The following is a 27,994-nucleotide window of genomic DNA, read 5'->3' on the forward strand; positions in this document are numbered from 1 at the left end:
ATGTATTGACCATCCATCTTTATTATTTTACAGACAGAGAATGACACATTGCACAAAGCATTATAAAAAAGCATACGAATCAAAACAAAATTACCAGTATCAAAACATCAATACAAAAAGATTATTACACAATACTTCTGTGGTACTTCTCTTGTCATGACTCCATCATGCAACAACAAACCAGATACAGTCTCTAGGCAGCCCGTGCCTTTCATCTCCCTGTACCATCAGTGAAACAATAGACAGATCCTACAAAATGGAGAATTTGGTCTCCATATTTGTGCAGTACCCCTGTATAGTCTAATACAAAGTGCTAGCCCTATTTGAAGAATAAGGTGTGTCTATAAGTACTTACTTCTGAAAATAGTCTGAACAGAATGTAGAAAAACTGCATATCAAATATAGGATCATGCAAATAAGCATTTTCTATAAGCACCATTATCTGTCCAGACATATTGTGCAAATTCATATTTTCAACTGTATTCCACAACACTGAAATTACTATAGACTATTTCTCATTCTATTGCAGTATCATGTACTCTCTAGATTGCAGACATAGCAGTAAATATAGACAGCATTCATTCTTCAGATGATGCAATACTGCTCAGGTGAAGCTACATTTATATAGGAGAATATCTTCCAGTACAACACTGCCTGTCTCTATGTAGTGTGGACATACCTGATGTCTGAGTTTCTAATAACAAACAACGGGCTAAAGAGATCAAAGTAAATCTGCATCATCATAACACATAAACTGATAATATCACACAGTAATATAATACAAAATCCTGTTGCCTATGTTCAGCCTGTGTAGATGGTCCCACGGTGTGTTAGAGGGTGTCTTTAGTTTCTAGGCTAGGGTGCAGGATAGGCTGGTTGGATAGGGATGGGGGAATCAGTCCGCTGAGAGCTTAGCCAACATCTATGCGTCTCACTGTTGCTTAGTGACAACCCAGCCAGTCCTTTGTAATCTCGCCCAGTTTGACGATCTTCAGGCTACTGTCATCCATTTTGAAGTAGTGGGCACCTTTGAAGAAGTAGGTGTAATCTGGAAAACACAAACATTATGACGGGACAAGGTACATCAAAATCATCACATTCAGTGCATCAAATATACATCTAATTTCACCATGAGCAAGCCACGAGGCCTTACACACAAGGGAAAATTCGAGCTGGTGTAAAATATGTCCCCTAGAAGCTTATATCTTAGTAACACACTATCGTCTCAGCCAGAGGAAGAGGACATGATGATGTCCCTCGTCTCCTCAGTAAAAACACCCAATCAGGAATCAGCGGTGGAGGAGCTCAGGCTAATTAGAATGAAGACAGAGGTACCTCTGTGAAGCAGCACAGGCTGGCTCTATCAAACACTGTTTCTTAGTAGGGAAGCGCGGTGTGTGATGTATAGTATATGTGTGTCAGAAGCAAGGGTATAAAAAAACCCTGGTTAACTGCCACAGACTTAAGATTTACCTCCTGTGTTATACTACTTCCTCCTCTTTCTACTCTCTCCACCTGCCTCTGCTCTCTCTCCTTGCTCTCTCTCCTCCTACCTCTACTCTCTCTCCTTGCTTTCTCGCTTTCCTCCTGCCTCTACTCTCTCCTCCTGCCTCTACTCAGTCCTTCCACTCTCTCACCTTCTGCCTCTACTCTCTCTCCTTGCTTTCTCTCTCTCCTTCCGCCTCTACTCTCTCTCCTTATTCTCTCCTCCTGCCTCTACTCTCTCTCCTCCTGCCTCTACTCTCTCTCCTCCTGCCTCTACTCTCTCTCCTTGCTCTCTCCTCCTGCCTCTACTCTCCCTCCTTACTCTCTCCTCCTGCCTCTACTCTCTCTCCTTGCTCTCTCCTCCTGCCTCTACTCTCCCTCCTTACTCTCTCCTCCTGCCTCTACTCTCTCTCCTTACTCTCTCCTCCTGCCTCTACTCTCTCTCCTTACTCTCTCCTCCTGCCTCTACTCTCTCCTCCTGCCTCTACTCTCTCCTCCTGCCTCTACTCTCTCTCCTTACTCTCTCCTCCTGCCTCTACTCTCCCTCCTTACTCTCTCCTCCTGCCTCTACTCTCTCTCCTTACTCTCTCCTCCTGCCTCTACTCTCTCTACTCCTCCCTCTACTCTCTCTCCTCCTCCCTCTACTCTCTCTCCTCCTGCGTCTGCTCTCTCTCCTCCTGCATCTGCTCCCTCTCCTTGCTCTCTCTCCTCCTGCCTATCGGGCGTGCAATGATGTGCAATGATGTCAGAGGGAATAAAACAGTTTTGGTTGTTTTAAGTAACGTCTTTGTTGTTGTAATTTCTAAACAGACGTGGCAGTTTCACCACTAAGGATTCCAGCTTTAAGGCCAGGTGCCAGTTCATAATGAGAGGACTGGCTGGGTCAGGTTGGGTTCTAACTGCCAGGAATGTAAGCCTGCAGCCAGTGGTGTGTCAGTACAGCTCAGACTGAAGCAGGAAGCAGTGCTCCCTCCATGTTCACACAGGTCCCAGCTACCTCTCTCTCTTCCAGTTGACATCTCTCTCTCTATTTCTCTCTTCAGTAGATATCCCACTGGGCACACACTGGTTGAAGCAACATTGTTTCCACGTCAGTTCAATGAAATTACATTGAACCAAAGTGGAATAGACGTTGAATTGACATCTGTGTCCAGTGGGTATCTCTCTCTATATCCCTCTCTCTACCCCCCCCCCCCCCCCCTCTCTCTCTCTCTCTCCCTCTCTCCCTCTATCCCCCTGCTCTGTGTGTGTGGTGATGTCACTCTAAGCGATGTTCAATAAAGTATCTATTATACAGTATTGTATTGTAGTATGCTTACCGATGCCATTCAGACTAAAGGCAGAGTCAATGCCGTCTGGGATTCCATTCCAGGAGTCAGCGATGAGCTTGGGGAAGCCAGGGTCCATCTTCTTCTTGGCTTCATTGTACCTGGAGGGGCATGATAACACACAGAGGCCATGATATCAATGTTTAGTCATGAGTACATGATACTATGTTAGTCTGTTAGGTACGAGAAGATTGGGCCGTTTTGGTTGACAAATCACAGCAGTCATGCAAGAGTTAAGTACATACAGCAACAGTATCTTACATTATCCCTGTATTAGGTAAGAGCAGAGTGAGCTGTTTTAACAGTCCAGTGGAAGCTAAGGTCTCTAATTAAAAGCAGACATGGCTCAGCACAGCAGCACACCAACACATCAACACACAGTGACGTCTATAGAATTAGACTTTAAAGTAATTCTAATTCTATAGCGACGTCATCGTTACAATCCTGAGTGGATCAGACACAGGCTTTGGTAGGGGTTGTATTGTGGTGACTCACCTCCAGAACTTGTCTCCAGCGAACAGGTAGGTCTTCTGGCTCTTTCCAAAGGAGAAGGCTGCGTCAATGCCTTTCAGGTCTGTGGGCAGGCCTATAGAGGAGATTCTCTTGGGGTAGCCTTTCTCTATCTGGTCTGCATTGAAGATCCACATCTCATTGCCTATATAAGAGAGAGGAGGGGAGAGATGGCAAATGAGCACAGGTCAAGATGCTCCCAGGGAAGGGTTTGTGAGGATAGAGTTTCTCTAAACTGTTATCTTTTCACTAGCCACAGAGAGACAATGATCATAGGAGTTGGCAAGACAGCACAAACAGATCTGGGGCCAGGCTAACATTTGATCATATCTTGTGGTTAGGGAGGACTGGATAAATGATTGAGGAAATGTGACTCATAGCTTTACAATTGAAGGGCTGGATGGAAAATAAATGGTTCTGTTCTACAAGGCCAAGCATTAATCTTCTTAAATAGAGACACTATGTTTTGGAAGAGCTCTGATTTCATGGTCTTATAGGAGATGGAGTTGTCTAAAGGAGAATGGCATGCTACTACAATGCATGGCATGTATTATAAACCACTAATAACTACTTACAGTACTAATGTCCAAAATGTACAAACCACATACTAGCAGTATACTTGACTGAAATACTAAAAGACACACTTATGATTCTCCTAATGGTGAACTTCTTAGAAATAGGATGTTATTTACTGGAAATTGTCACAGCCGTTTAACGGTGATAGAGAGAGGAAACCACCATGAAAATGTCATTGTGTGTTTTTCTGATCAAGTCAATAAGCACAACAATGAACTGCATATATGCAAGCGTGTATTCCTGGATTGTTCTCCTGGGTATCAACAGTGAATGACAACTAATCTACATACTCTCCCATACATATAAAAAAAAACTGTATGTATGTATTAGGGTTGAATGGCGGGAAACCGGTTACCGAGATTTACCACTCCCTTTTCCCGGGATAAATACAGTAACTGTGAGAAACCTGTAAATTATAATAAATTATTTATATGAACAGCATGATGTGAAATGGAATTGTTAAATGATTTGCAATTTCTAAATCTGGCTATTCTACGGCCTCTGAATGATGAATCAACGCTCAGGGTGGGGACAGACAGCCCATCTCAGGGTGGGGACAGACAGCCCATCTCAGGGTGGGGACAGACAGCCCATCTCAGGGTGGGGACAGACAGCCCATCTCAGGGTGGGGACAGACAGCCCATCTCAGGGTGGGGACAGACAGCCCATCTCAGTATGGAGCGCAGTTCACAGTGCATGTAGACCTATCATCTCATCATGGTCACTTTTTTTCTTGTGACAGGGAGGCCTACATTTGCTACAGCATAGTCGATGCTCAGTAATATAAAGACTGAATGCACCTCAAATTTACCCATCTCCATCTGGCTTTTAGGGGTCACCTTGTTTTTTAACAGTAAAGATAGAACATATTTTGTATTGCAGCTGCAGAGTTTTAAAACAGCCTGTCACTCGAATATCGTTGCTTTAAATCAGTGCACGCGCAGTCTTTCTCTCTCTCCATCAACTCCATTCAAAATAGATCATCCTGTTCTAGATTGATATACAGCCCTATATATAGATGTCCTTGCCTACCTCTATCAGGTAATACATTCAATGAGGTATTAACCTTATATTTAGCTAATTAATGATGGGTTATGCATAATAAGCTTATAATTTATAGCCTCTGTCTCTTGCGCAATATGCTAGCACCTCTGCTCCCCTGGCCTCCTTAAAAAACGGAGTCCCATGCAGGAAAAGCTAGACTAGAATAGCTTGCTGGACAATAGACAATTATACCAGTAGACTAATCGAAGAGGGACGCAAGCTCTTTTTTTGCTGAATGTTAAATACAGCAGCCAATAGAACTCACAGGTAGTTTGAAAGAAGAGTGAACTCACGATGGCGGTAGGTTATAGCAGTTATTTATTCAGACCCATAACCATTCAATCTTCATGAAGAGAAGTGAAAGCCTCCTGCATCTGATTCTGGTCCTATATTACTCAAGGATGTCATTAGAATGATGAAGATAAGGACATCAAAACTTATTTCATTTAACTGTTGAAAGCGAGGAAGGAATGAAGCGTCAGCCTACTAATTATACAAATTCCAAAATTAGAATCACATTTATAGGCTATACTTTAACTTTGTAGGCCACATGTGCTGCTTCAGAATTGCATGTTCTATTCCGCTTTATCATGTTTTGAATGAGGTGCGTAATTCCAGTCCATATAATACAGTATAATACAATACAGTACAGTAATACAGTTCACACTCAAAAAGATTAGCCTACGGGAGATAGTTTCATTTATCTACCAAAGAGAGCATATAGCTAGCTACAACTAATGGGCATTTATTGGATAACGGCACAATTATTTGGGCGTTTTTGGGTTTGGGTTCATTAAATGTATTTAATATTGTCACGTTCCTGACCTGTTTTCTGTTATTTTGTATGTGTTTGACGGTCAGGGCGTGAGTTTGGGTGGGTAGTCTATGTTATGTGTTTCTATGTTGGTTTAAGGGTGACCTGATATGGCTCTCAATTAGAGGCAGGTGGTTTTCATTTCCTCTGATTGAGAGCCATATTAAGGTAGGTGTTTTCACATTGATTGTTGTGGGTGGTTGTCTCCTGTGTCTGTGTTTGTCGCGCCACACGGGACTGTTTTCGGTTTGTTTGTTTGTTCGTTCGTTCGGTTTATGTAGTCTGTTCCTGTTTCATGCGTTCTTCGTGTCATGTAAGTTCTTATGTTCAGGTTCGTCTACGTCGTTTATTGTTTTGTAGTCTGTTAAAGTGTTTTCGTGTTTTTCCGTTTTGTTAATAAATATCATGTCATATCACGAAGCTGCATTTTGGTTCAATCCCTGCTCCTCCTCTTCGGATGAAGAGGAGGAGGAACGCCGTTACAGAACCACCCACCAAATCAGAACCAAGCAGCGTATGTTCGAGCAGTGGAATACACAGGACCACTGGACTTGGGAGGAAATATTGGACGGAAAAGGTCCATGGGCACAGCTGGGAGAATATCGCCGTCCCAAAGCTGAGCTGGAGGCAGCGAAAGCAGAGAGGCGGCGATATGAGGAGGCAGCAAGGAGACGTGGCTGGAAGCCGGAGAATCAAGCTCAAGACCGGAGATATGAAGGTACGCGGCTAGCAAGGAAGCCCGAGAAGAAACCCCAAAAATTTATTGGGGGGGGGGGGCTAAGAGGTAGTGGGCCAAGGGCAGGTAGGAGACCTGCGCCCACTTCCCAGGCTAACCGTGGAGAGCGGGAGTACGGGCAGACACCGTGTTACGCAGTAGAGCGCACGGTGTCTCCTGTACGTGTGCATAGCCCGGTGCGGGTTATTCCACCTCCCCGCACTGGTAGGGCTAGATTGAGCATTGAGCCAAGTGCCATGAAGCCGGCTCTACATATCTGGCCACCAGTACGTCTCTTCGGGCCGGCTTACATGGCACCAGCCTTACGCATGGTGTCCCCGGTTCGCCTACATAGCCCGTGCGGGTTATTCCACCTCCCCGCACTGGTCGGGCGACGGGGAGCATTCAACCAGGTAAGGTTGGGCAGGCTCAATGCTCAAGGGAGCCAGTACGCCTGCACGGTCCGGTATTTCCGGCGCCACCTCCCCGCCCCAGCCCCAGTACCACCAGAGCCTACTCCACGCACCAGGCTTCCAGTGCGTTTCCAGAGCCCTGTTCCTCCTCCACGCACTCTCCCTATGGTGCGTGTCTCCAGCCCAGTGCCTCCAGTTCCGGCACCACGCACTAAGCCACCTGTGCGTCTCCAGAGCCCTGTACACACTGTTCCTTCTCCCCGTACTCGTCCTGATGTGCGTGCCCTCAGCCCGGTACCACCAGTTCCGGTACCACGCACCAGGCCCAAGGTACGCTTTGAGAATTCAGTGTGCCCTGTCCCTGCTTCCCGCACTAGCCTGAAGGTGCGTGTCCTTAGCCCGGTGCCTCCAGTTCCGGCACCACGCACCAGGTCTACAGTGCGCCTTATCCGGCCAGAGCCATCCGTCTCCCCAGCGCCATCTGAGCCATCCGTCTCCCCAGCGCCATCTGAGCCATCCGTCTCCCCAGCGCCATCTGAGCCATCCGTCTCCCCAGCGCCATCTGAGCCATCCGTCTCCCCAGCGCCATCTGAGCCATCCGTCTCCCCAGCGCCGTCTGAGCCATCCGTCTGTCCCGAGCCATTAGAGCCGCCCGTCTGTCCCGAGCCGTCAGAGCCGTTCGTCAGTCAGGAGCCGCTAGAGCCATTCGTCAGACAGGATCTGCCAGAGCCGCCAACCAGACAGGATCTGCCAGAGCCGCCAACCAGACAGGATCTGCCAGAGCCGCCAACCAGACAGGATCTGCCAGAGCCGCCAACCAGACAGGATCTGCCAGAGCCGCCAGCGAGCCATGAGCGTCCAGAGCCGCCAGCGAGCCATGAGCGTCCAGAGCCGTCAGCCAGCCATGAGCGTCCAGAGCCGTCAGCCAGCCATGAGCGTCCAGAGCCGTCAGCCAGCCATGAGCGTCCAGAGCCGTCAGCCAGCCATGAGCGTCCAGAGCCGTCAGCCAGCCATGAGCGTCCAGAGCCGTCAGCCAGCCATGAGCGTCCAGAGCCGTCAGCCAGCCATGAGCGTCCAGAGCCGTCAGCCAGCCATGAGCGTCCAGAGCCGTCAGCCAGCCATGAGCGTCCAGAGCCGTCAGCTAGCCATGAGCGTCCAGAGCCGTCAGCCAGTCATGAGCTGCCCCTCAGCCCAGAGCTGCCATTGATCCAGAACTGTCCCTCAGTCCAGAGCTGTCTCTCTGTCCGGAGCTGCCCTTCAGTCCGGAGTTGCCCCTCTATCCTGAGCTACCTCTCTATCCTGACCTACCTCTCGGTCCTGAGCTACCTTATCCCGGTGCTGCCCCTTATCCTGGTGCTGCCCCTTATTTTGATGTTACCATGTAAATTAAGTGGGTGTAATAGGAGGGTGGTCATTCTAAGGGGGAGACGTAAGCTGGGATTGACTATGGTGGGGTGGGGACCTCGCCCAGAGCCTGAGCCACCACCGTGGTCAGATGCCCACCCAGACCCTCCCCTAGACTTTCTGCTGGTGCGCCCGGAGTTCGCACCTTAAGGGGGGGGTTATGTCACGTTCCTGACCTGTTTTCTGTTATTTTGTATGTGTTTGACGGTCAGGGCGTGAGTTTGGGTGGGTAGTCTATGTTATGTGTTTCTATGTTGGTTTAAGGGTGACCTGATATGGCTCTCAATTAGAGGCAGGTGGTTTTCATTTCCTCTGATTGAGAGTCATATTAAGGTAGGTGTTTTCACATTGATTGTTGTGGGTGGTTGTGGGTGATTCCCCCCCAAAATCTAAAAACCTGTTTTCGCTTTGTCATTATGGGATATTGTGTGTTTAAAAAAAAATACAATTTTAGAATAAAGCTGTAACATTACAAAATGTGGAAAAAGTCAAGGGGTCTGAATACTTTCCGAAGGCACTGTATCTCAACGGTGGATGACACAACTCAGTCTCCCATACATACATTACCTGCAAAGAACACAGTCTTCTCCTCCAGTGGGTTCTCATAGGCAGCGTCGATGGTGACAGGGAGCTCAGGCCAGTAGGTGGCTACCAGCATGGGACCCGAAGGCTTGCCCCGGAAGTTGGTTGACCTGAATATGAACCTGATAGAGAGAGCAGAGAGAGGAGTTACCTACTGGTTCAAATCATGTAAGAGGGGGCAGAGAGGAGAGAGGGGAGAAAGGAGGGGGTCAGATGAAGGGAGAGTAGAGAGTAGAGGGCAGTGGGGAAGAGAGGAGAGGGTGGAAGGGGATAGGGAAGACGGGAGAGAAGCAGTGAGAAAGGGGAGAAGGAAAGAGGCAAGGAGAGAGGGGAGAGGAGGGAAGAGGGAAAGAGAGAGGGGAGAGGAGGGAAGAGGGAAAGAGAGAGGGGAGAGGAGGGAAGAGGGAAAGAGAGAGGGGAGAGGGGAAAGAGAGAGGGGAGAGGAGGGAAGAGGGAAAGAGAGAGGGGAGAGGAGGGAAGAGGGAAAGAGAGAGGGGAGAGGGGAAAGAGAGAGGAGAGGAGGGGAGGGGGAAAGAGAGAGGGGAGAGGGGAAAGAGGGAAAGAGAGAGGGGAGAGGAGGGAAGAGGGAAAGAGAGAGGGGAGAGGGGAAAGAGAGAGGAGAGGAGGGAATGGGGAAAGAGAGAGGGGAGAGGGGAAAGTGAAGGGCAGTAAGAGATGTGAGAGGGGAAAGTAAGAGGGAAAGAGAGAGAGGGGCAGTAAGTGAGAGGGAGAGTTTCAGCAGCCCAGGCAGCGAAGCCACAATAGCCTGATTCATTCAGCATCTGGTTCTTGTTAGGACCGGGGTTTATCGAAGCCAAGGGAACAAGACCCATCTTGCCCAGATTTCCAACAGGCAGCTGCATGAGCAACAACAGCAGCAGCAGCTCCCCAAGTCTTTTCCATTGACCTATTTTTCAAAGAGCCAGATATTTCTCAGATAGATAAAGCCTGTTAATGGTTATAAAATGCTATGCAGATATGGACAAAGTAGTCATATGATGATCTGCTATAGCAATCTATTCAAGGTAGAGGTATGTTGAATTAGTCCCACAAAACAAGCCAACCTGACCCTAAATCAGACAGGAAGACAATCCATGTCCACCTCTGATTGTGAGATTACAGGAAATCATATACCTGGGTCACAGAGATTCCATAATTTCACTCATTCTTGTCACATTCTGGATGCATATGTAATACACTTCCTGCATAAGATGCAGCCAGAGAGGTTAGAGAAACCTAGCTAGCAGGGCTGTCTGTGTTCAGTGTCTCAATCCCATACAGGTCCACCTCATCACCGGCCAAACCGGCCGTGATTGGGCCCAGCGTCGTCTGGGTTTGGCCGGCGTAGGCCATCATTGTAAATAAGAATTTGTTCTTAACTGACTTGCCTAGTTAAATAAACTTTCAATAAAACAATCACTAGGCCAGTGAACAGTGACAGTGTGCGTGGGTTCAGTTCAGTGGATTATTCTGCAGACTTCCCACTCAGCCCTGTGCTGAGACATTGACTGTAAACAAGGTGCTGAGCACACAGTGAAGTTAGACCACCAGCATGTCTTACTCATCCTTCATGTCCAGATCTGCTTTCCATCACCATGCTGAGACAGGAGAGATTAGAGAGAGGATTCTACCTACACCAGAGAGATTAGAGAGAGGATTCTACCTACACCAGAGAGATTAGAGAGAGGATTCTACCTACACCAGAGAGATTAGAGAGAGGATTCTACTTACACCAGAGAGATTAGAGAGAGGATTCTACTTACACCAGAGAGATTAGAGAGGATTCTACCTACACCAGAGAGATTAGAGAGAGGATTCTACCTACACCAGAGAGATTAGAGAGAGGATTCTACCTACACCAGAGAGATTAGAGAGAGGATTCTACCTACACCAGAGAGATTAGAGAGAGGATTCTACTTACACCAGAGAGATTAGAGCGGGGATTCTACCTACACCAGAGAGATTAGAGAGAGGATTCTACCTACACCAGAGAGATTAGAGAGAGGATTCTACCTACACCAGAGAGATTAGAGAGAGGATTCTACCTACACCAGCGAGATTAGAGAGAGGATTCTACCTACACCAGCGAGATTAGAGAGAGGATTCTACCTTCACCAGAGAGATTAGAGAGAGGATTCTACCTTCACCAGAGAGATTAGAGAGAGGATTCTACCTTCACCAGAGGGATCTGCTCTCCAAAAAGTGTTAGCTGGGTGACAACACTTTTAAACTGATGCACACTGTGTCCAGTCTAGTAGCCCTCCAGACTCCAGACATTACACTGACTCACTAGACTGGTGACTGCCCTCCAGTCTGTGACTTCCCTATTTATCTGTCTCTGTATTTTCACTGCTGCCTAAAAATAGGGAGAAGCAGAACAAAACAAAACAAAATGGATGCACAACAGAAATGAATATCCTAATGGGCCCTAGGCTATTTTTATTAACCTTGACATTGGTTGACAGCTCCATGAAAACAATTTTTTGTCCGAGGAAACGAAACGCCAATAACCTTAGTAGTCTCTATCCTAATCTTTGTTTATTGACTTGAGTCTCCATCTCTCCTCACTCTTTGTCTCTATATTGAATCTCTCCTCACTTTCTCTCTATATTGAATCTCTCCTCACTCTTTGTCTCTGTATTGAATCTCTCCTCACTCTTTGTCTCTGTATTGAATCTCTCCTCACTCTTTCTCTCTATATTGAATCTCTCCTCACTCTTTCTCTCTATATTGAATCTCTCCTCACTCTCGCTGTCTCTGTTCCATCTCTTCTCACTCCTCTGCTCCATGGCTCTGATAGCTAAACCATCTGGTGACCTAGAGCCAACAATGAATAACTAGGGACCAAAGTCATCCCACCACTGAAACCTGAGATACAGCCTAACTGGCCCTCTGAGTCCAGATCTCATGCAGCTATGGGTTTGGTACTGTAACTCCTCCATAGAGATGTCGAATCTTAATTTGATCACTCTTTTGTTGATGAGAATTTTCCTGCACAGCAGTTTATTCAAGTTTTAAAGAGGCTTCTAATGTTTGCAATTTCCACTTTAACATTTCAGACTCGATTTGCACGAACTTAAAATGTACAACCCCTACAAAAAATGTCCATTAACTATGATCCAAATAATTATTCACGTTTCCTTTTGCTTCAGGATTATTTCTCTACTGTAGCAAACTGGCTCAAATGAAGATCCTACAGCCGTAACTCCCTCCGTAATGGCATTTCCCTCCATCTGAGAGATACACCACATAATTATAGCTATCATTGAATATGTGTCATTGTTTTTATTATTATTATTATTATTTTTTTTTTATCCCCTTTTCTCCCCAATTTTCGTGGTATCCAATCGCTAGTAATTACTATCTTGTCTCATCGCTACAACTCCCGTACAGGCTCGGGAGAGACGAAGGTCGAAAGCCATGCGTCCTCCGAAGCACAACCCAACCTAGCCGCACTGCTTCTTTAACACAGCGCGCCTCCAACCCGGAAGCCAGCCGCACCAATGTGTCGGAGGAAACACCGTGCACCTGGCCCCCTTGGTTAGCGCGCACTGCGCCCGGCCCGCCACAGGAGTCGCTGGAGCGCGATGAGACAAGGATATCCCTACCGGCCAAACCCACCCTAACCCGGACGACGCTAGCCCAATTGTGCGTCGCCCCACGGACCTCCCGGTCGCGGCCGGCTGCGACAGAGCCTGGGCGCGAACCCAGAGACTCTGGTGGCGCAGTTAGCACTGCGATGCAGTGCCCTAGACCACTGCGCCACCCGGGAGGCCCATGTGTCATTGTTAATGATATCATGGTATATGTGATATCTAGAACTAGAACACCGCAAAGCATTTTGAATGAGACAATGATCTTGCTGATGAGGAAATGGAGAATCTCTCCTGAAATCCCCAGGGCCAGTGTCTTGTCCACAACACATCACTGTATATGTATTCTGCCAGCTTTTATCATGGTGGCTGGATATCTTGTGGATTTGGATTCTCTAGGATGTTTGAGCAGCAGACAACAGATGATATACCTAAAAAATAACCAAACTAACCCAATCAAAGATATGATTTACAGGCATAGTCAAATCATTTCTAAACTAACTTGTCACGTTCCTGACCTTATTTCCCTTGTTTTGTATTTATTTAGTATGGTCAGTGAGTTGGGGTGGGTTGTCTATGTGTGTTTTTCTATGTTGGGATTTTGTGTTCGGCCTGGTATGATTCTCAATCAGAGGCAGCTGTCAATCGTTGTCACTGATTGAGGATCATACTTAGGCAGCCGGGGTTTCACGTTTGGTTTGTGGGTGTTTGTTTTCCTGTGTCAGTGTTTGTGCCACATGGGACTGTTACGGTTAGTTTGTTTGTTATTTTGTATTGTGTATTGTTTTTGTGTATATTAAATATCATGGAAACTTACCACTCTGCACATTGGTCCTCCGATCCTTCTCGCCTCTCCTCGTCCGATGAGGAGGACGAAATAGACTGCCGTTACAGAAACACCTACCACCAAAGGACCAAGCAGAGTGGTAAAGGACAGCAGCAGCAGCGGCAGAAGACACAGGACTCATGGACTTGGGAGGAGATTCTGGACGGCAAGGGACCCTGGGCTCAGCCAGGGGAATATCGCCGTCCCAAAGCAGAGTTGGAGGCAGCGAAGGCAGAGAGGAGCTGGTATGAGGAGGCAGCGCGGCGACGCGGTTGGAAGCCCGAGAGTCAGACCCAAAAATTTATTGGGGGGGGGGCGGGGGCACACGCAGAGTGTGGCTAAGCCGGGTAGGAGACCTGAGCCAACTCCCCGTGCTTACCGTGGAGTGAGAGGGCGTCGTACTGGTCAGGCACCGTGTTATGCGGTGGAGCGCACGGTGTCCCCAGTACGCTTGCTTAGCCCAGTGCGGGCTATTCCACCTCACCGCACTGGCCGGGCTATGTTGGGCATCGAGCCGGGTGCCATGAAGCCGGCTCAACGCATCTGGTCTCCAGTGCGTCTCCTCGGGCCGGCGTACATGGCACCAGCCTTACGTATGGTGTCCCCGGTTCGCCGGCATAGCCCAGTGCGGGCTATTCCACCTCGCCGCACTGGCAGGGCTACGGGGAACATTCAACCAGGTAAGGTTGGGCAGGCTCGGTGCTCAAGAGCTCTTGTACTCCTTTCACGGTCCGGTATATCCGGTGCCACCTCCACGTACCAGTCCTCCGGTGGCAGCCCCCCGCACCAGGCTGTCTCTCCGGTTTCTCTCTACAGTTGTTCCCGCCTGTCCAGCGCTGCCAGAGCCTTCCTCTTCTCCATCGCAGCCAGAGTCTCTCATCTGTCCAGCGCCGTCTGAACTGCCTGTCTGCCCAGCGCCGTCTGAGCTGCCTGCCTGCCCAGCGCCGTCTGAGCTGCCTGCCTGCCCAGCGCCGTCTGAGCTGCCTGCCTGCCCAGCGCCGTCTGAGCTGCCTGCCTGCCCAGCGCCGTCTGAGCTGCCTGCCTGCCCAGCGCCGTCTGAGCTGCCTGCCTGCCCAGCGCCGTCTGAGCCGCCCGTCTGTCTTGAGCCATCAGAGCCGCCCGTCTGTCCCGAGCCATTAGAGCCGTCCGTCAGTCAGGAGCCGCTAGAGCCGTCCGTCAGTCAGGAGCTGCCAGAGCCGCCAGCCAGCCAGGACCTGCCAGAGCTGTCAGTCAGCCAGGACCTGCCGGAGCTGTCAGTCAGCCAGGACCTGCCGGAGGAGTCAGTCAGCCGGGAGCTGCCAGAGCTGCCTGTCAAGCCGGCGATGCCGGAATTGCCTTTTACTCCGGCGCTGCCGGAGTATCCTGTCCATTCGGGACCCATGGCTAGGGTCCCCAGGCCAAGGTCGGCGGCGATGATCGCCGCTCATAAGAGGCCACGGGGGGCGGTTAAAGAAGTGGACAAAAACAATGGTGAAGTGGGGTCCACGTCCCGCGCCAGAGCCGCCACCGCGGACAGACGCCCACACCAGACCCTCCCCTAGAGTTTTAGGTGGTGCGTCCGGAGTTCGCACCTTGAGGGGGGGGGGGGGTTCTGTCACGTTCCTGACCTTATTTCCCTTGTTTTGTATTTATTTAGTATGGTCAGTGAGTTGGGGTGGGTTGTCTATGTGTGTTTTTCTATGTTGGGATTTTGTGTTCGGCCTGGTATGATTCTCAATCAGAGGCAGCTGTCAATCGTTGTCACTGATTGAGGATCATACTTAGGCAGCCGGGGTTTCACGTTTGGTTTGTGGGTGTTTGTTTTCCTGTGTCAGTGTTTGTGCCACATGGGACTGTTACGGTTAGTTTGTTTGTTATTTTGTATCGTGTATTGTTTTTGTGTATATTAAATATCATGGAAACTTACCACTCTGCACATTGGTCCTCCGATCCTTCTCGCCTCTCCTCGTCCGATGAGGAGGACGAAATAGACTGCCGTTACAGAAACACCTACCACCAAAGGACCAAGCAGAGTGGTAAAGGCCAGCAGCAGCAGCGGCAGAAGACACAGGACTCATGGACTTGGGAGGAGATTCTGGACGGCAAGGGACCCTGGGCTCAGCCAGGGGAATATCGCCGTCCCAAAGCAGAGTTGGAGGCAGCGAAGGCAGAGAGGAGCTGGTATGAGGAGGCAGCGCGGCGACGCGGTTGGAAGCCCGAGAGTCAGACCCAAAAATTTATTGGGGGGGGGGGGGGGGCACACGCAGAGTGTGGCTAAGCCGGGTAGGAGACCTGAGCCAACTCCCCGTGCTTACCGTGGAGTGAGAGGGCGTCGTACTGGTCAGGCACCGTGTTATGCGGTGGAGCGCACGGTGTCCCCAGTACGCGTGCTTAGCCCAGTGCGGGCTATTCCACCTCACCGCACTGGCCGGGCTATGTTGGGCATCGAGCCGGGTGCCATGAAGCCGGCTCAACGCATCTGGTCTCCAGTGCGTCTCCTCGGGCCGGCGTACATGGCACCAGCCTTACGTATGGTGTCCCCGGTTCGCTGGCATAGCCCAGTGCGGGCTATTCCACCTCGCCGCACTGGCAGGGCTACGGGGAACATTCAACCAGGTAAGGTTGGGCAGGCTCGGTGCTCAAGAGCTCTTGTACTCCTTTCACGGTCCGGTATATCCGGTGCCACCTCCACGTACCAGTCCTCCGGTGGCAGCCCCCCGCACCAGGCTGTCTCTCCGGTTTCTCTCTACAGTTGTTCCCGCCTGTCCAGCGCTGCCAGAGCCTTCCTCTTCTCCATCGCAGCCAGAGTCTCTCATCTGTCCAGCGCCGTCTGAAACTGCCTGTCTGCCCAGCGCCGTCTGAGCTGCCTGCCTGCCCAGCGCCGTCTGAGCTGCCTGCCTGCCCAGCGCCGTCTGAGCTGCCTGCCTGCCCAGCGCCGTCTGAGCTGCCTGCCTGCCCAGCGCCGTCTGAGCTGCCTGCCTGCCCAGCGCCGTCTGAGCCGCCCGTCTGTCTTGAGCCATCAGAGCCGCCCGTCTGTCCCGAGCCATTAGAGCCGTCCGTCAGTCAGGAGCCGCTAGAGCCGTCCGTCAGTCAGGAGCTGCCAGAGCCGCCAGCCAGCCAGGACCTGCCAGAGCTGTCAGTCAGCCAGGACCTGCCGGAGCTGTCAGTCAGCCAGGACCTGCCGGAGGAGTCAGTCAGCCGGGAGCTGCCAGAGCTGCCTGTCAAGCCGGCGATGCCGGAATTGCCTTTTACTCCGGCGCTGCCGGAGTATCCTGTCCATTCGGGACCCATGGCTAGGGTCCCCAGGCCAAGGGTCGGCGGCGATGATCGCCGCTCATAAGAGGCCACGGGGGCGGTTAAAGAAGTGGACAAAAACAATGGTGAAGTGGGGTCCACGTCCCGCGCCAGAGCCGCCACCGCGGACAGACGCCCACCCAGACCCTCCCCTAGAGTTTTAGGTGGTGCGTCCGGAGTTCGCACCTTGAGGGGGGGGGGGGGGGTTCTGTCACGTTCCTGACCTTATTTCCCTTGTTTTGTATTTATTTAGTATGGTCAGTGAGTTGGGGTGGGTTGTCTATGTGTGTTTTTCTATGTTGGGATTTTGTGTTCGGCCTGGTATGATTCTCAATCAGAGGCAGCTGTCAATCGTTGTCCCTGATTGAGAATCATACTTAGGCAGCCGGGGTTTCACGTTTGGTTTGTGGGTGTTTGTTTTCCTGTGTCAGTGTTTGTGCCACATGGGACTGTTACGGTTAGTTTGTTTGTTATTTTGTATCGTGTATTGTTTTCGTGTATATTAAATATTATGGAAACTTACCACTCTGCACATTGGTCCTCCGATCCTTCTCGCCTCTCCTCGTCCGATGAGGAGGACGAAATAGACTGCCGTTACATAACTATTGAGAGAAATTCTACTGTTAAAACCAGACTCCGGTTTTAATTGGCAGTCCTCCCTCCTTTAACAGTTAATATTACGTTGACACGTCAACCAAACACTACACTGTTTATACAGTAGTTTATAGTCCACAGAACAGCCTTCAGCATGATGTTTGTCCCTGTTCCCTGAACAGCGTTAATGCATGGTGAACCACAGCGAGTGAAGACTTAACGCTTAACTAAAGCAGGATTCTGTGAACTAAAGCAGGATTCTATGAAACTAAAGCAGGATTCTATGAACAAAAGCAGGATTTGTAAGCAAGATTTGAGGCTGGTTTCCCTCCAGCCCCAGACTCAGGGTGGGCAGGGGGCAAAGCCAAGCAGCCTGAATGACTGCCGTCTTTTGAGTCCAAAAAGTCTACTTGTTTGCTTTGGACACCGTTCCAACTCAGCAATGACAGATATATAGTAAAGCTCACCTTAAAACTTTGAAGGCTAAAAGATGTGGCAGGCAAAGTCTGAGAAGGAACATATAAATGTCCAATGAATCCTAATCTAAACCTGCTTTTCAGTCACAATTTTGTCATTTGGATTGCATGCAATAGCTTATTGTTTGGGTTGAAAGTGTTCCTAACATAATTTGTCCCAGACAGGATTAATCTGTTGTGGTGAAGAGTTCATGTTTCAGAGGGAAAGTACACTGAGTCATGGAAAGCTGAGAATGAACCACAACAGATCATGTAAGATGGAGAGATACAGAAAGCCTATTCCTTTTCTCCTTTTCTACACTACATAGGACAATCTCAGTTGAAGTATGTACCCTGTACTGTATAGTAGGGTCTGGTTTACAATCTTAATAACAGGCAGCCATTTTGGTTTACCATAGTTGATACAGGATTGTGAGAGTGGTTATTATTACCAGTTGTTTCATAACTTTATACTTATCACAGCATGGAATAAGCATTAGAGCTCAGACAAACAGAGATAACACCACCCCCTTCATTCAAACAAAACACCTGATTACCAAGAGAAAATAATGCATTCTGAGACCAAACAAAGCCCCCTATTAAACTACCCATTGTTTGTGGTGAAATGATTTAGTTGTGGGTTGTGAGGTCTAACTTGTGGACTGGTCTGCTCCAATGACTCTAACCACAGAGTCTAAAATAAGAGTCTTCAGGTTATATGTTCTTTCTGCCTGTTTCCTGTAGACAGATCAGTGGTCAGATTGGCAACATGCTTTTTGAGAAGACCAAACAAAAGTGTATTACCTACAAGTCAAATGTTGCTCTAACCATTGGCGATCAGAAGTAATACTGTAGAATCCCCAGTAAATCATTTACCTGTCCTTGAAGAAGAAGGTCTCTCCTCTGATCTGGGCCACAGCATCAAACACCACAGGTTCATTACAGATGTCCATAGGAGTGACTGGGCCCTGGGTGGGAGGCACGGGCTTGTCTGTACCAGCACCTGAGAGGAAAAGGAGAGGCAACATGGTGAGCATTGAGTAGATGAGATTGATATCCTTCAACAGGAGAAATACATTTGTTACCTGCAGGACATTCACCAAAGCACTCTGGTTATGAACGGCTGGTGAAGTCATGGTTACACGTTATTTTAAAGGTACCTACATAATGACTTCATAACACATTCATAACCCATACATAACCCATAAGCAGTACATAAGAATTTCAAACTGACCATAGAGCTCCTGGATGCCCTTGATGTCGTCGTTGGACAGTCTAAAGTTCTTGGTGAAGGTGTACATGGGGGCCATCAGAGCGCCAGGGTCCTGGGAGTGCTCCAAGCCCAGGGCATGGCCAAACTCATGGGCCGCAACCAGGAACAGACTGTAGCCTGGACAACACCAATAGGAGTGAGAGATACAGCAACACATATTCAAAGCATAACAAGTCAAGTTATATTCAGGTGAATGAGAATAGTTTCCATGTTGGGAAATTCCTGTTGGCCACTTTCCCTTCATTCTGCATAGACAATGACTAAATACATTAATGAATAAAACAGAATAATAATACAAATGATTCAAATAAATAAACATGAATTGTCATTGTCCACTAAACTGCTAAAACCACCTACAAACAAGCATAATGTCAAAGGTCATCGATTACATATTTACCTTGATCAGGACAGAAGCCCCACTTGCGGTCATCGTCGTAGCTCTTGGTGGAGGCGCACCACATCTTGCCGTCGCTACGTCCAGAAGCGGTGCAACTGTCATAAGTGTCTCCAAGGAACGTGAAGGGGAACACACAGGGGGAACCCTCAGAGTTTCCTCCAACGGTGGACATGGCTGCATGGGTGAACAAAAATACATATTTCAGGACCAAATGGACTTTTGTTAATGTGCCGATGAGGTAGTGCTAAAAGTTATCCATTTGATTTGGGTTGAATTGCTAAATGGATTTGCTTGAGAAACTACCATGAATGTAATGACATTGACATCAGATGTATTTTGTATCTACAGTATATCCAAAACAAAACCAAATACCACTCTCCAAAAAGTGGCTTTTCTTTTGCTGCATGATAATATTATATCTGGGATCTGGGTTGGTACAGCACAGTACTGGGCCTGTGTAGTTTTTTAAGCAGCCGGTTTCTTATTCAGTGCTTCTTACACACAAGACTACACTGCACGCCAGCATTCCCAACCAATTAGAACCAGATGAAAACCTCAGCCTTAACCCCCCCCCCCCCCCCCCCCCCCCCACCCCTCCCTTTCTGCCTCTCTTTCTCTCCCCATATCCCGCTCTCTCACTCTCCCGACTCTCCCCCAAACCCCTGAGCCAGCCCCACTGACACAATGGAAATAACCCCCGCCAGCAGCCACTCAGTAAAATACTTTTACAGTCATTCAGGAGACTAGCTGCTGCAAGATTGGAAACCATAGGTCTGGAACATTATAACATTCTCCTACACCAATACATGGAGGCATCAGCACAGCACACCTTGACTAATAAATGCAAGCACCCATGCTAGTGATGCGCAGGTTGACTCATAACCCGCAGTCCCGGGAGGAGGTTACATTGAGGTTTTTCTTTCATTATTTTAGGCTATCTGGTATTAGTGCATAAGCCTAAGCTTCAGGGCTTAACTGTATGTGTGCCAAATAGCCTACACCGCCAATCACCAAATAATGCTTTTGGGAATGGGCAGAAAAAGTTCACGTCAATACACAGAGACAATAAAGGACATTGTCGAAGTTGAATTCAATAAGACAAAAGCTGCGAAAGGAGAATTGAAAACAAATAGGAGGGAGAAAAGTAATGTTATAGGAGGGCCAGAAAAGTAATGTTTAGAATATATCTGGAGAAGTGGTAAAAGAGGATTAGCAGTATGTTATGTTTGATGATTGTGAGGTGGTACACAAATTCCACAGCCACAAGACGGGACTTCAAATAGGCCTATGGCATGTCAAGGCAACTGTAGCCTACTGTTAAGATTGGTTAATGGAAACTGAAATCTGGACACTGACTGTAGGTCTATAACCTCTCACATAGCCTTAAAAATAACTCCTGCAGAATTAAGCATTTCTTGCAATTCCTTCGACCTCATGGCTTGGTTTTTGCTCTGACATGCACTGTCAACTGTGGGACGTTATATAGACAGGTGTGTGCCTTTCCAAATAATGTCCAATCAACAGAATTTACCACAGGTAGACTCCAATAAAGTTGTAGAACATCTCAAGGATGGTCAATTGAAACAGGATGCACCTGAGCTCAATTTCAAGTCTCATAGCAAAGGGTCTGAATACTTACACGACCGTTCAAAAGTTTGGGGTCACTTAGAAATGTCCTTGTTTTTGAAAGAAAAGCACATTTTTTGTCGATTAAAATAGCATCAAATTGATCAGAAATACAGTGTAGACATTGTTAATGTTGTAAATGACTATTGTAGCTGGAAACTAGCTAATCCAAGTTTATCATTTTAAAAGGCTAACTGATCATTAGAAAACCCTTTTGTAATTATGTTAGCACAGCTGAAAACTGTCGTTCTGATTAAAGAAGCAATAAAACTGGCCTTCTTTAGACTAGTTTAGTATCTGGAGCATTAAATCAAATCAAAGTTTATTTGTCAGGTTTACAACAGGTGTAGTAGACCTTATAGTGAAATGCTTACTTACAGGCTCTAACCAACAGTGCAAAAAAGGTAGTAGGTGAACAATAGGTAGTTAAAGAAATAAAACAACAGTAATAAGACAGTGAAAAATTACAGTAGCGAGGCTATATACAGTAGCGAGGTTATATACAGTAGCGAGGTTATATACAGTAGCGAGGTTATAACAGTAGCGAGGCTATATACAGTAGCGAGGTTATATACAGTAGCGAGGCTATATACAGGCACCGGTTAGTCGGGCTGATTGAGGTAGTATGTACATGTAGATATGGTTAAAGTGACTATGCATATATGATAAACAGAGAGTAGCAGTAGCGTAAAAGAGGGGTTGGGGAGGGGGCACACAATGCAAATAGTCCGGGTAGCCATTTGATTACCTGTTCAGGAATCTTATGGCTTTGGGGTAAAAACTGTTTACCCCCAAGCATTTGTGGGTTCGATTACAGGCTCAAAATGGCCAGAAACAAAGATCTTCTGAAACTCGTCAGTCTATTCTTGTTCTGAGAAATGAAGGCTATTCAGAAACTGCCAAGAAACTGAAGATCTCATACAACGCTGTGTACTACTCCCTTCACAGAACAGTGCAAACTGGCTCTAACCAGAATACAAAGAGGAGAGGGAGGCCCGGTGCACAACTGAGCAAGAGGACAAGTACATTAGAGTGTCTAGTTTGAGAAACAGACGCCTCACAAGTCCTCAACTGGCAGCTTCATTAAATAGTACCCGCAAAACACCAGTGTCAACGTCAACAGTGAAGAGGCAACTCCGAGTAACAAAGAAAAAAACATATCTCAGACTGGCCAATAAAAAGAAACGATTAAGATGGGCAAAAGAACACAGACACTGGACAGAGGAAGATTTAGAAAAAAGTGTTATGGACAGACAAATCTAAGTTTGAGGGTCACAAAGAAAAACATTCGTGAGATGCAGAAAAAATGAAAAGATGCTGGAGGAGTGCTTGACGCCATCTGTCAAGCATGGTGGAGGCAATGTGATGGTCTGGGGATGCTTTGGTGGTGGTAAAGTGGGAGATTTGTACAGGGTAAAAGGGATCTTGAAGAAGGAAGGTTAATCATTTTGCAACGCCATGCCATACCCTGTGGACGGCTCTTAATTGGAGCCAATTTCCTCCTACAACAGGACAATGACCCAAAGCACAGCTCCAAACTATGCAAGAACTATTTAGGGAAGAAGCAGTCAGCTGGTATTATGTCTATAATGGAGTGTCCAGCACAGTCACCGGAACTCAACCCTATTGAGCTGTTGTGGGAGCAGCTTGACCGTAAGAAGTGCCCATCAAGCCAATCCAACTTGTGGGAGGTGCTTCAGGAAGCACGGGGTGAATTCTCTTCAGATTACCTCAACAAATTGACAACTAGAATGCCAAAGGTCTGCAAGGCTGTAATTGCTGCAAACTGAGGATTCTTTGACGTAAGCAATGTTTGAAGGACACAATTATTATTTCAATTAAAAATCATTATTTGTAACCTTGTCAACGTCTTGACTATATTTCCTATTCATTTTGCAACTCATTTCATGTATGTTTTCATGGAAAACAAAGGCATTTCTAAGTGACCCCAAACTTTTGAATGGTAGTGTATGTAAATAAGGCATTTCAGATACGTATTTTTAATACATTTGCACAAAATTCTAAAAACCTGTTTTCGCATCATCATTATTATTTTTTTTAGAATAAGGCTGTAACGTAACAAAATGTGTGCACTGTATAATGACAGCTACATGTATCTAATTATAGACAAGTTGGCTAGCAAATAGCTCACCAAAATGTCATAAATTATAAGCAGACACATATCTAAATCAGGCAAAAAAATATCCTGTTCCCCCTGTCAAAAAATTGTTCTGCCGTCTTCGACTGTAGCCTACAGCACATTTTCTACATTCACGGGTTAGGGTTAGGGTTGGGTGAGGGTTAGGGTTGGGTGAGGGTTAGGGTTGGGTGAGGGTTAGGGTGAGGGTTGGGTGAGGGTTAGGTGAGGGTTAGGGTTGGGTGAGGGTTAGGGTTGGGTGAGGGTTAGGGTTGGGTTGGGTTAGGGTTGGGTGAGGGTTAGGTGAGGGTTGGGTGAGGTTTGGGTTGGGTTGGGTGAGGGTTAGGGTTGGGTGAGGGTTAGGGTGAGGGTTGGGTTAGGGTTGGGTGAGGGTTGGGTGAGGGTTGGGTGAGGGTCAGGGTTAGGGTTGGGTGAGGGTTGGGTTGGGTGAGGGTTAGGGTTGGGTGAGGGTTGGGTGAGGGTTAGGGTGAGGGTTAGGTGAGGGTTAGGGTTGGGTGAGGGTCAGGGTTAGGGTTGGGTGAGGGTTAGGGTTGGGTGAGGGTTGGGTTAGGGTTTGGTGAGGGTTGGGTGAGGGTTAGGGTTAGGTGAGGGTTGGGTGAGGGTTGGGGTTTGGGTTAAGGTTGGGTGAGGGTTAGGGTTGGGTGAGGGTTGGGTGAGGGTGAGGGTTAGGGTTGGGTGAGGGTTAGGGTGAGGGTTAGGGTTGGGTGAGGGCCTCAGATTTTCACTATCACATATAGTCGGGCGGTTGCGGATGGGTTAATAGCAATAGTGAGCGGGTGAAGAAACAGCTGACCCGCGCACCACTAACACACGCTAGCACACACACACACAACCTGGCTCAAGTACAATCGAAAGCACACACATATTTCAATATAATCCTCAGATTAAGGTTTCCATGCAACAGTTAGGTCTGTTGGATGCATCAGTGCCCTTAGCTGTTTGGGTTAACACAGCTGATGAAGCTTGTATGCTATATGGACGGAGAGACCCCTTCGGGCTTTGGCAGTATGAACTGGGAACCCACCTGTTTCAGGGCAGAACCCGTAGGACTTGTCATTGTCATAGTTCTCAGTCGTAGCACACCAGCGGTAGCCGTCGTCACGCCCCTGAGTGGTGCAACCATCATAGTTCTCCCCTTGGAAAGTGAAGGGGAACTTACAGGGAGCTCCGTCCGCGTTTCCACCCAGGGTGAACAGCACTGTAACACAGGAAGTTGAAGGAATTATCTATACAGTTTACAGTAGGTTTCCATCATTTAATAAAATGCCATGGCAGTTACATTGAGCCTGAGTTTGAGTGATTTCACAGATTCAATCTTAAACTAACTGAACCGCAAAATCATTCTTTGTCAGGGTGTTACACATCCACTCTGTCCAGACTAAAATGTTTATTGCTACAGTATATCAACAGTCTATAAAACTATCAACAAGAGAAATGTTTCACAAGACTTCACTGAGTACGCCATTTTCTCAAGATCAAAGGATAACCCGTTAGGAAGTTTCATAAGACTGTTGGTCTCATATGAGTCGACTGTAAGCCTATATGTTTTGGCGCTCATTTATGGTGAGTCTATACCCTAATGTCAGTACCATGGACAGCAGCACAAACAGACAGACAAAAGGATTGATGAAAAGCTTCATGAATCTGGCCCAGCAACACAGAGAAGAGGGAGTATTTTATGACCCAGACAACAACACTAGTTTCCCAGAATGTACTCCCACCCACTTGGTCCCAGTCCAACAGCAACACAGCTTCTTCTAACTAATCACAAACCTCTCATCTGGAGTAACTCCTGGCCAACTCCTCGTCAGAAACTATAGCTAAAACACCACAATAGACGTTCCTTGAGAGACTGCTGAATGCAACACTCTTAACTTTATACACTCCATGTAGATATCAAAATGCATACTAAAACTCTTTTGGACAATACATTCACAGGAACTCTTTAGAGGAAAGAGAAAAACACAGCCATGTTGGCTCCTACTCACACTCATGGGGACAGAAACCGTATTTGCCGTCGTCGTCAAAGTTGTATGTGGTGGAGCACCAGAGGAATCCATCATCACGGCCCTGATTGGTACAGCTGTTGTACTCCTTCCCCATAAACATGAAGGGGAACTTACAGAACTCCCCCTCTGCATTACCAAACTTCACCTTCACAACTGTGGAGGGGGGGGGGTGATGATCAAAAGAGCTCAAACAGAGCTGTATCAGATACTGTGTGGTTCAGCTATCTACATTTATTTGGTGAAATGTTAACGGCAAATTGCTCTAAAAACGTGGCATGTATGACCATGAATAAATAGGTGATAAGTAAAAACAAGTAGGTTTATATATTAGATCAGGATGAACTCGTATTTACAGACTTTATTTACAACTCAGACAGTACAGTCTCCAGTACCTTGTCCTTCTCCCAGGGTCCACTGCTCGTCGTCATCAAAGTGGGAGTCTCCCCCGGTGCCTGGTCCAGGAGCAAAGGCATGAGCCAGCAGACCATCTTTACCATCGAAGGGGTAGCCATCACCATGCTCTGTGGATTCACATAACAAGGGTTAAAACAAAAGGACTCAAGGTACAGATCAGTATACAATTACAGCCTTACTGGATGGATTCAACTCAGAATAGAACTGTCTCTGAAGTAGCTAGTGTTAGACTTCAACAGTGTAGATCACGTATGGGATGGTGCCATGAAGACATGTAATGAAAACATGTAATTCTGGGCTTGAGCAACTAGTAACTCACACATAGGCAGGCCTACGGTACTATACTATACGATTAGCAGCACTGAGCACCCATCATCTAATCTAGTTCCCAGCCATTTCCGCCCTTTCACGCAATAACCGGGTGATGAGTAGCTTGGCTACACCAGTCTGAACGAAGATGAGAGCAGAATTAAGTCTGGTTTAACTAGGCTACTTATCATCCGGCATTGCTGATGTTTCATACAGTACATTCAGCAGAATATAAAAAGTCAAAACTGTTCTGTAATACCGTACCGTTGCGGCCAAAGTTAATCATGATGTCAGCCTCTCCATCCATGAGGCGGGTGAACTTGAGTGGGGTGAAGTCACTCCACACTTGAAGGCCCTTAAGAAGGCGTCATCAATAGTCTCCTCGTCCAGGTCAGGAGAGTGGCCTAGAATCCTGAGAGGTGGAACACAGAGAGGAGAAGAAACTGAGGAGGAGACTCATTAAACAGCTCATCCCTGGCTGAAGATGTGCTGCATGATACATCTTACATAATGGAATATTACTGTGTGATTGACTAGGTATGCTTGAGGAAATACACCTAATACAAGCAGAAGATGGACCAATGTCAGCATATAAAACCCTCAAACGTGAGATTCACCTATGTCAAAACGCAGAAGACAAAAGCTTGTACACCCATCTCTCTTCTATTTAAAGGACAAAAGCAATAGATCAGAGCTTTCCTAAACCCCCCTTCTGGACATAAAGTCCATCAGTCTTCAGGCCTTGCCTATGACTCATGTGGTTAGAATGCTTCATGAGCGAGTCCAGCAACTAACCCTGCTATGTGAGTCTGTCTGAGCAGGATAACGCTCTGTCTCTTGTTGTTTTGGTTAACTTCTCCCCATCTTTGTTTTCCCATGGTACATACAGTGAGTCTGAGTAGTCATGAGGACACAGAAAGGGCTGATGTAAACAACAGAACTTTACTCTCTTCTTAACCTCAAATAAAAATGATCAAACCAGCACACATTGTACAGGAATGTTGGAGTTAGCAGATTGTGGTTGGGTTGGTGGGCAGCACATAGTTGAGGTTATCATCTCCCAAAACAAACTCCAGGGCTGGAGGAGTCATTTCCTTAGTCATTTCCTTAGTTCAGCAGTCAGCACATTGCACAGCAACATATGGACTTATATGGAATACAACCCTATTGCACATGGGGTTCAAAGCCTATTGCACAACTCCCTATACCAAAACACTATTTGGGCCAAACGAACATGTTTTGACCACTGAACCTTGTAGGTGATGGCGTTTTGCTGCCACCTTGGGTTCCTGTGGAAGAAGTTGTATTGGGCAACATCAGGAACTCCACATCGGGGCTTCTTCATGATCTCCACTGTCTTGGGGTCGATCTCGCCCGTCCTCTTGCAGCGAGAAGAACTTCTGCATCTTCTTCAGGGGTGTCCTTCAGCACCATGAGATTACATCTGTCTTGTGGGCAGCCATAGAACTTGTTCAGATAGTGCTGCAGAAGGGAATAAAAGACAAGCCTATGAGTTGATATAGGATCTATTCTGATGCCTTCCTACTCTATATAGTGCATTCATCTATGTAGACATCCTGTATCAATGAATACATGAACATTTGTGTGCATTACATAATGAAACATTCCCACTGGGCACAGATGTCAGTTCAATGTCTGTTCCACTTGGTTCAACGTAATTTCATTGAAATGAGTGGAAACAACGTTGATTCAACCAGTGTGTGCCCAGTGGGTATCCACTATCAGGTCTGAAGCCAAAACATTACGAGTTTCATGAATGATTTTGTCATTTTAAAGTAATTCACAAATGGTAGAATGGCATTTAAGTTCTATCTTCCCTGAATTTATTGAAAATACCGATAAGTAGTTTGAAGCAAAAGTCGCATTACATCCCCACTATGAAAAGTTGTTTAAGGAACACTTACCAGAGCCACTTCTTTGTCTGTTTTTGGACTATCGTCTCCTGGGAACTTGATAATGGGCGAGGGGGCTGCAGAGGTTTCTGGAGAAAGGCGAGTAACTGTACAAGAACACTTTGAGGACAAGGTGTCGGGGGCTAAATGCCGTCTGGCACCCCATCTTTCCCCGGTGGAGAATCGCTGTGTACGTAATCGGGATGGAGAAAACAGAACGATTCTGGTCTGGATGTAGTCCTCTTGCCTCTTCTGTTGCTTTATCTTCTTCTCAACGGGACAT

At 47.4% G+C, this 27,994-nt stretch overlaps 1 pseudogene; it reads right to left on the reverse strand.

Moving 5' to 3' along the window:
* Positions 1–27,994, reverse strand: LOC120039800 (annotated as a pseudogene).

Source organism: Salvelinus namaycush, unplaced genomic scaffold (assembly GCF_016432855.1).
Source record: "Salvelinus namaycush isolate Seneca unplaced genomic scaffold, SaNama_1.0 Scaffold300, whole genome shotgun sequence".
In the NCBI taxonomy this organism is placed as follows: Eukaryota; Metazoa; Chordata; class Actinopteri; order Salmoniformes; family Salmonidae; genus Salvelinus; species Salvelinus namaycush.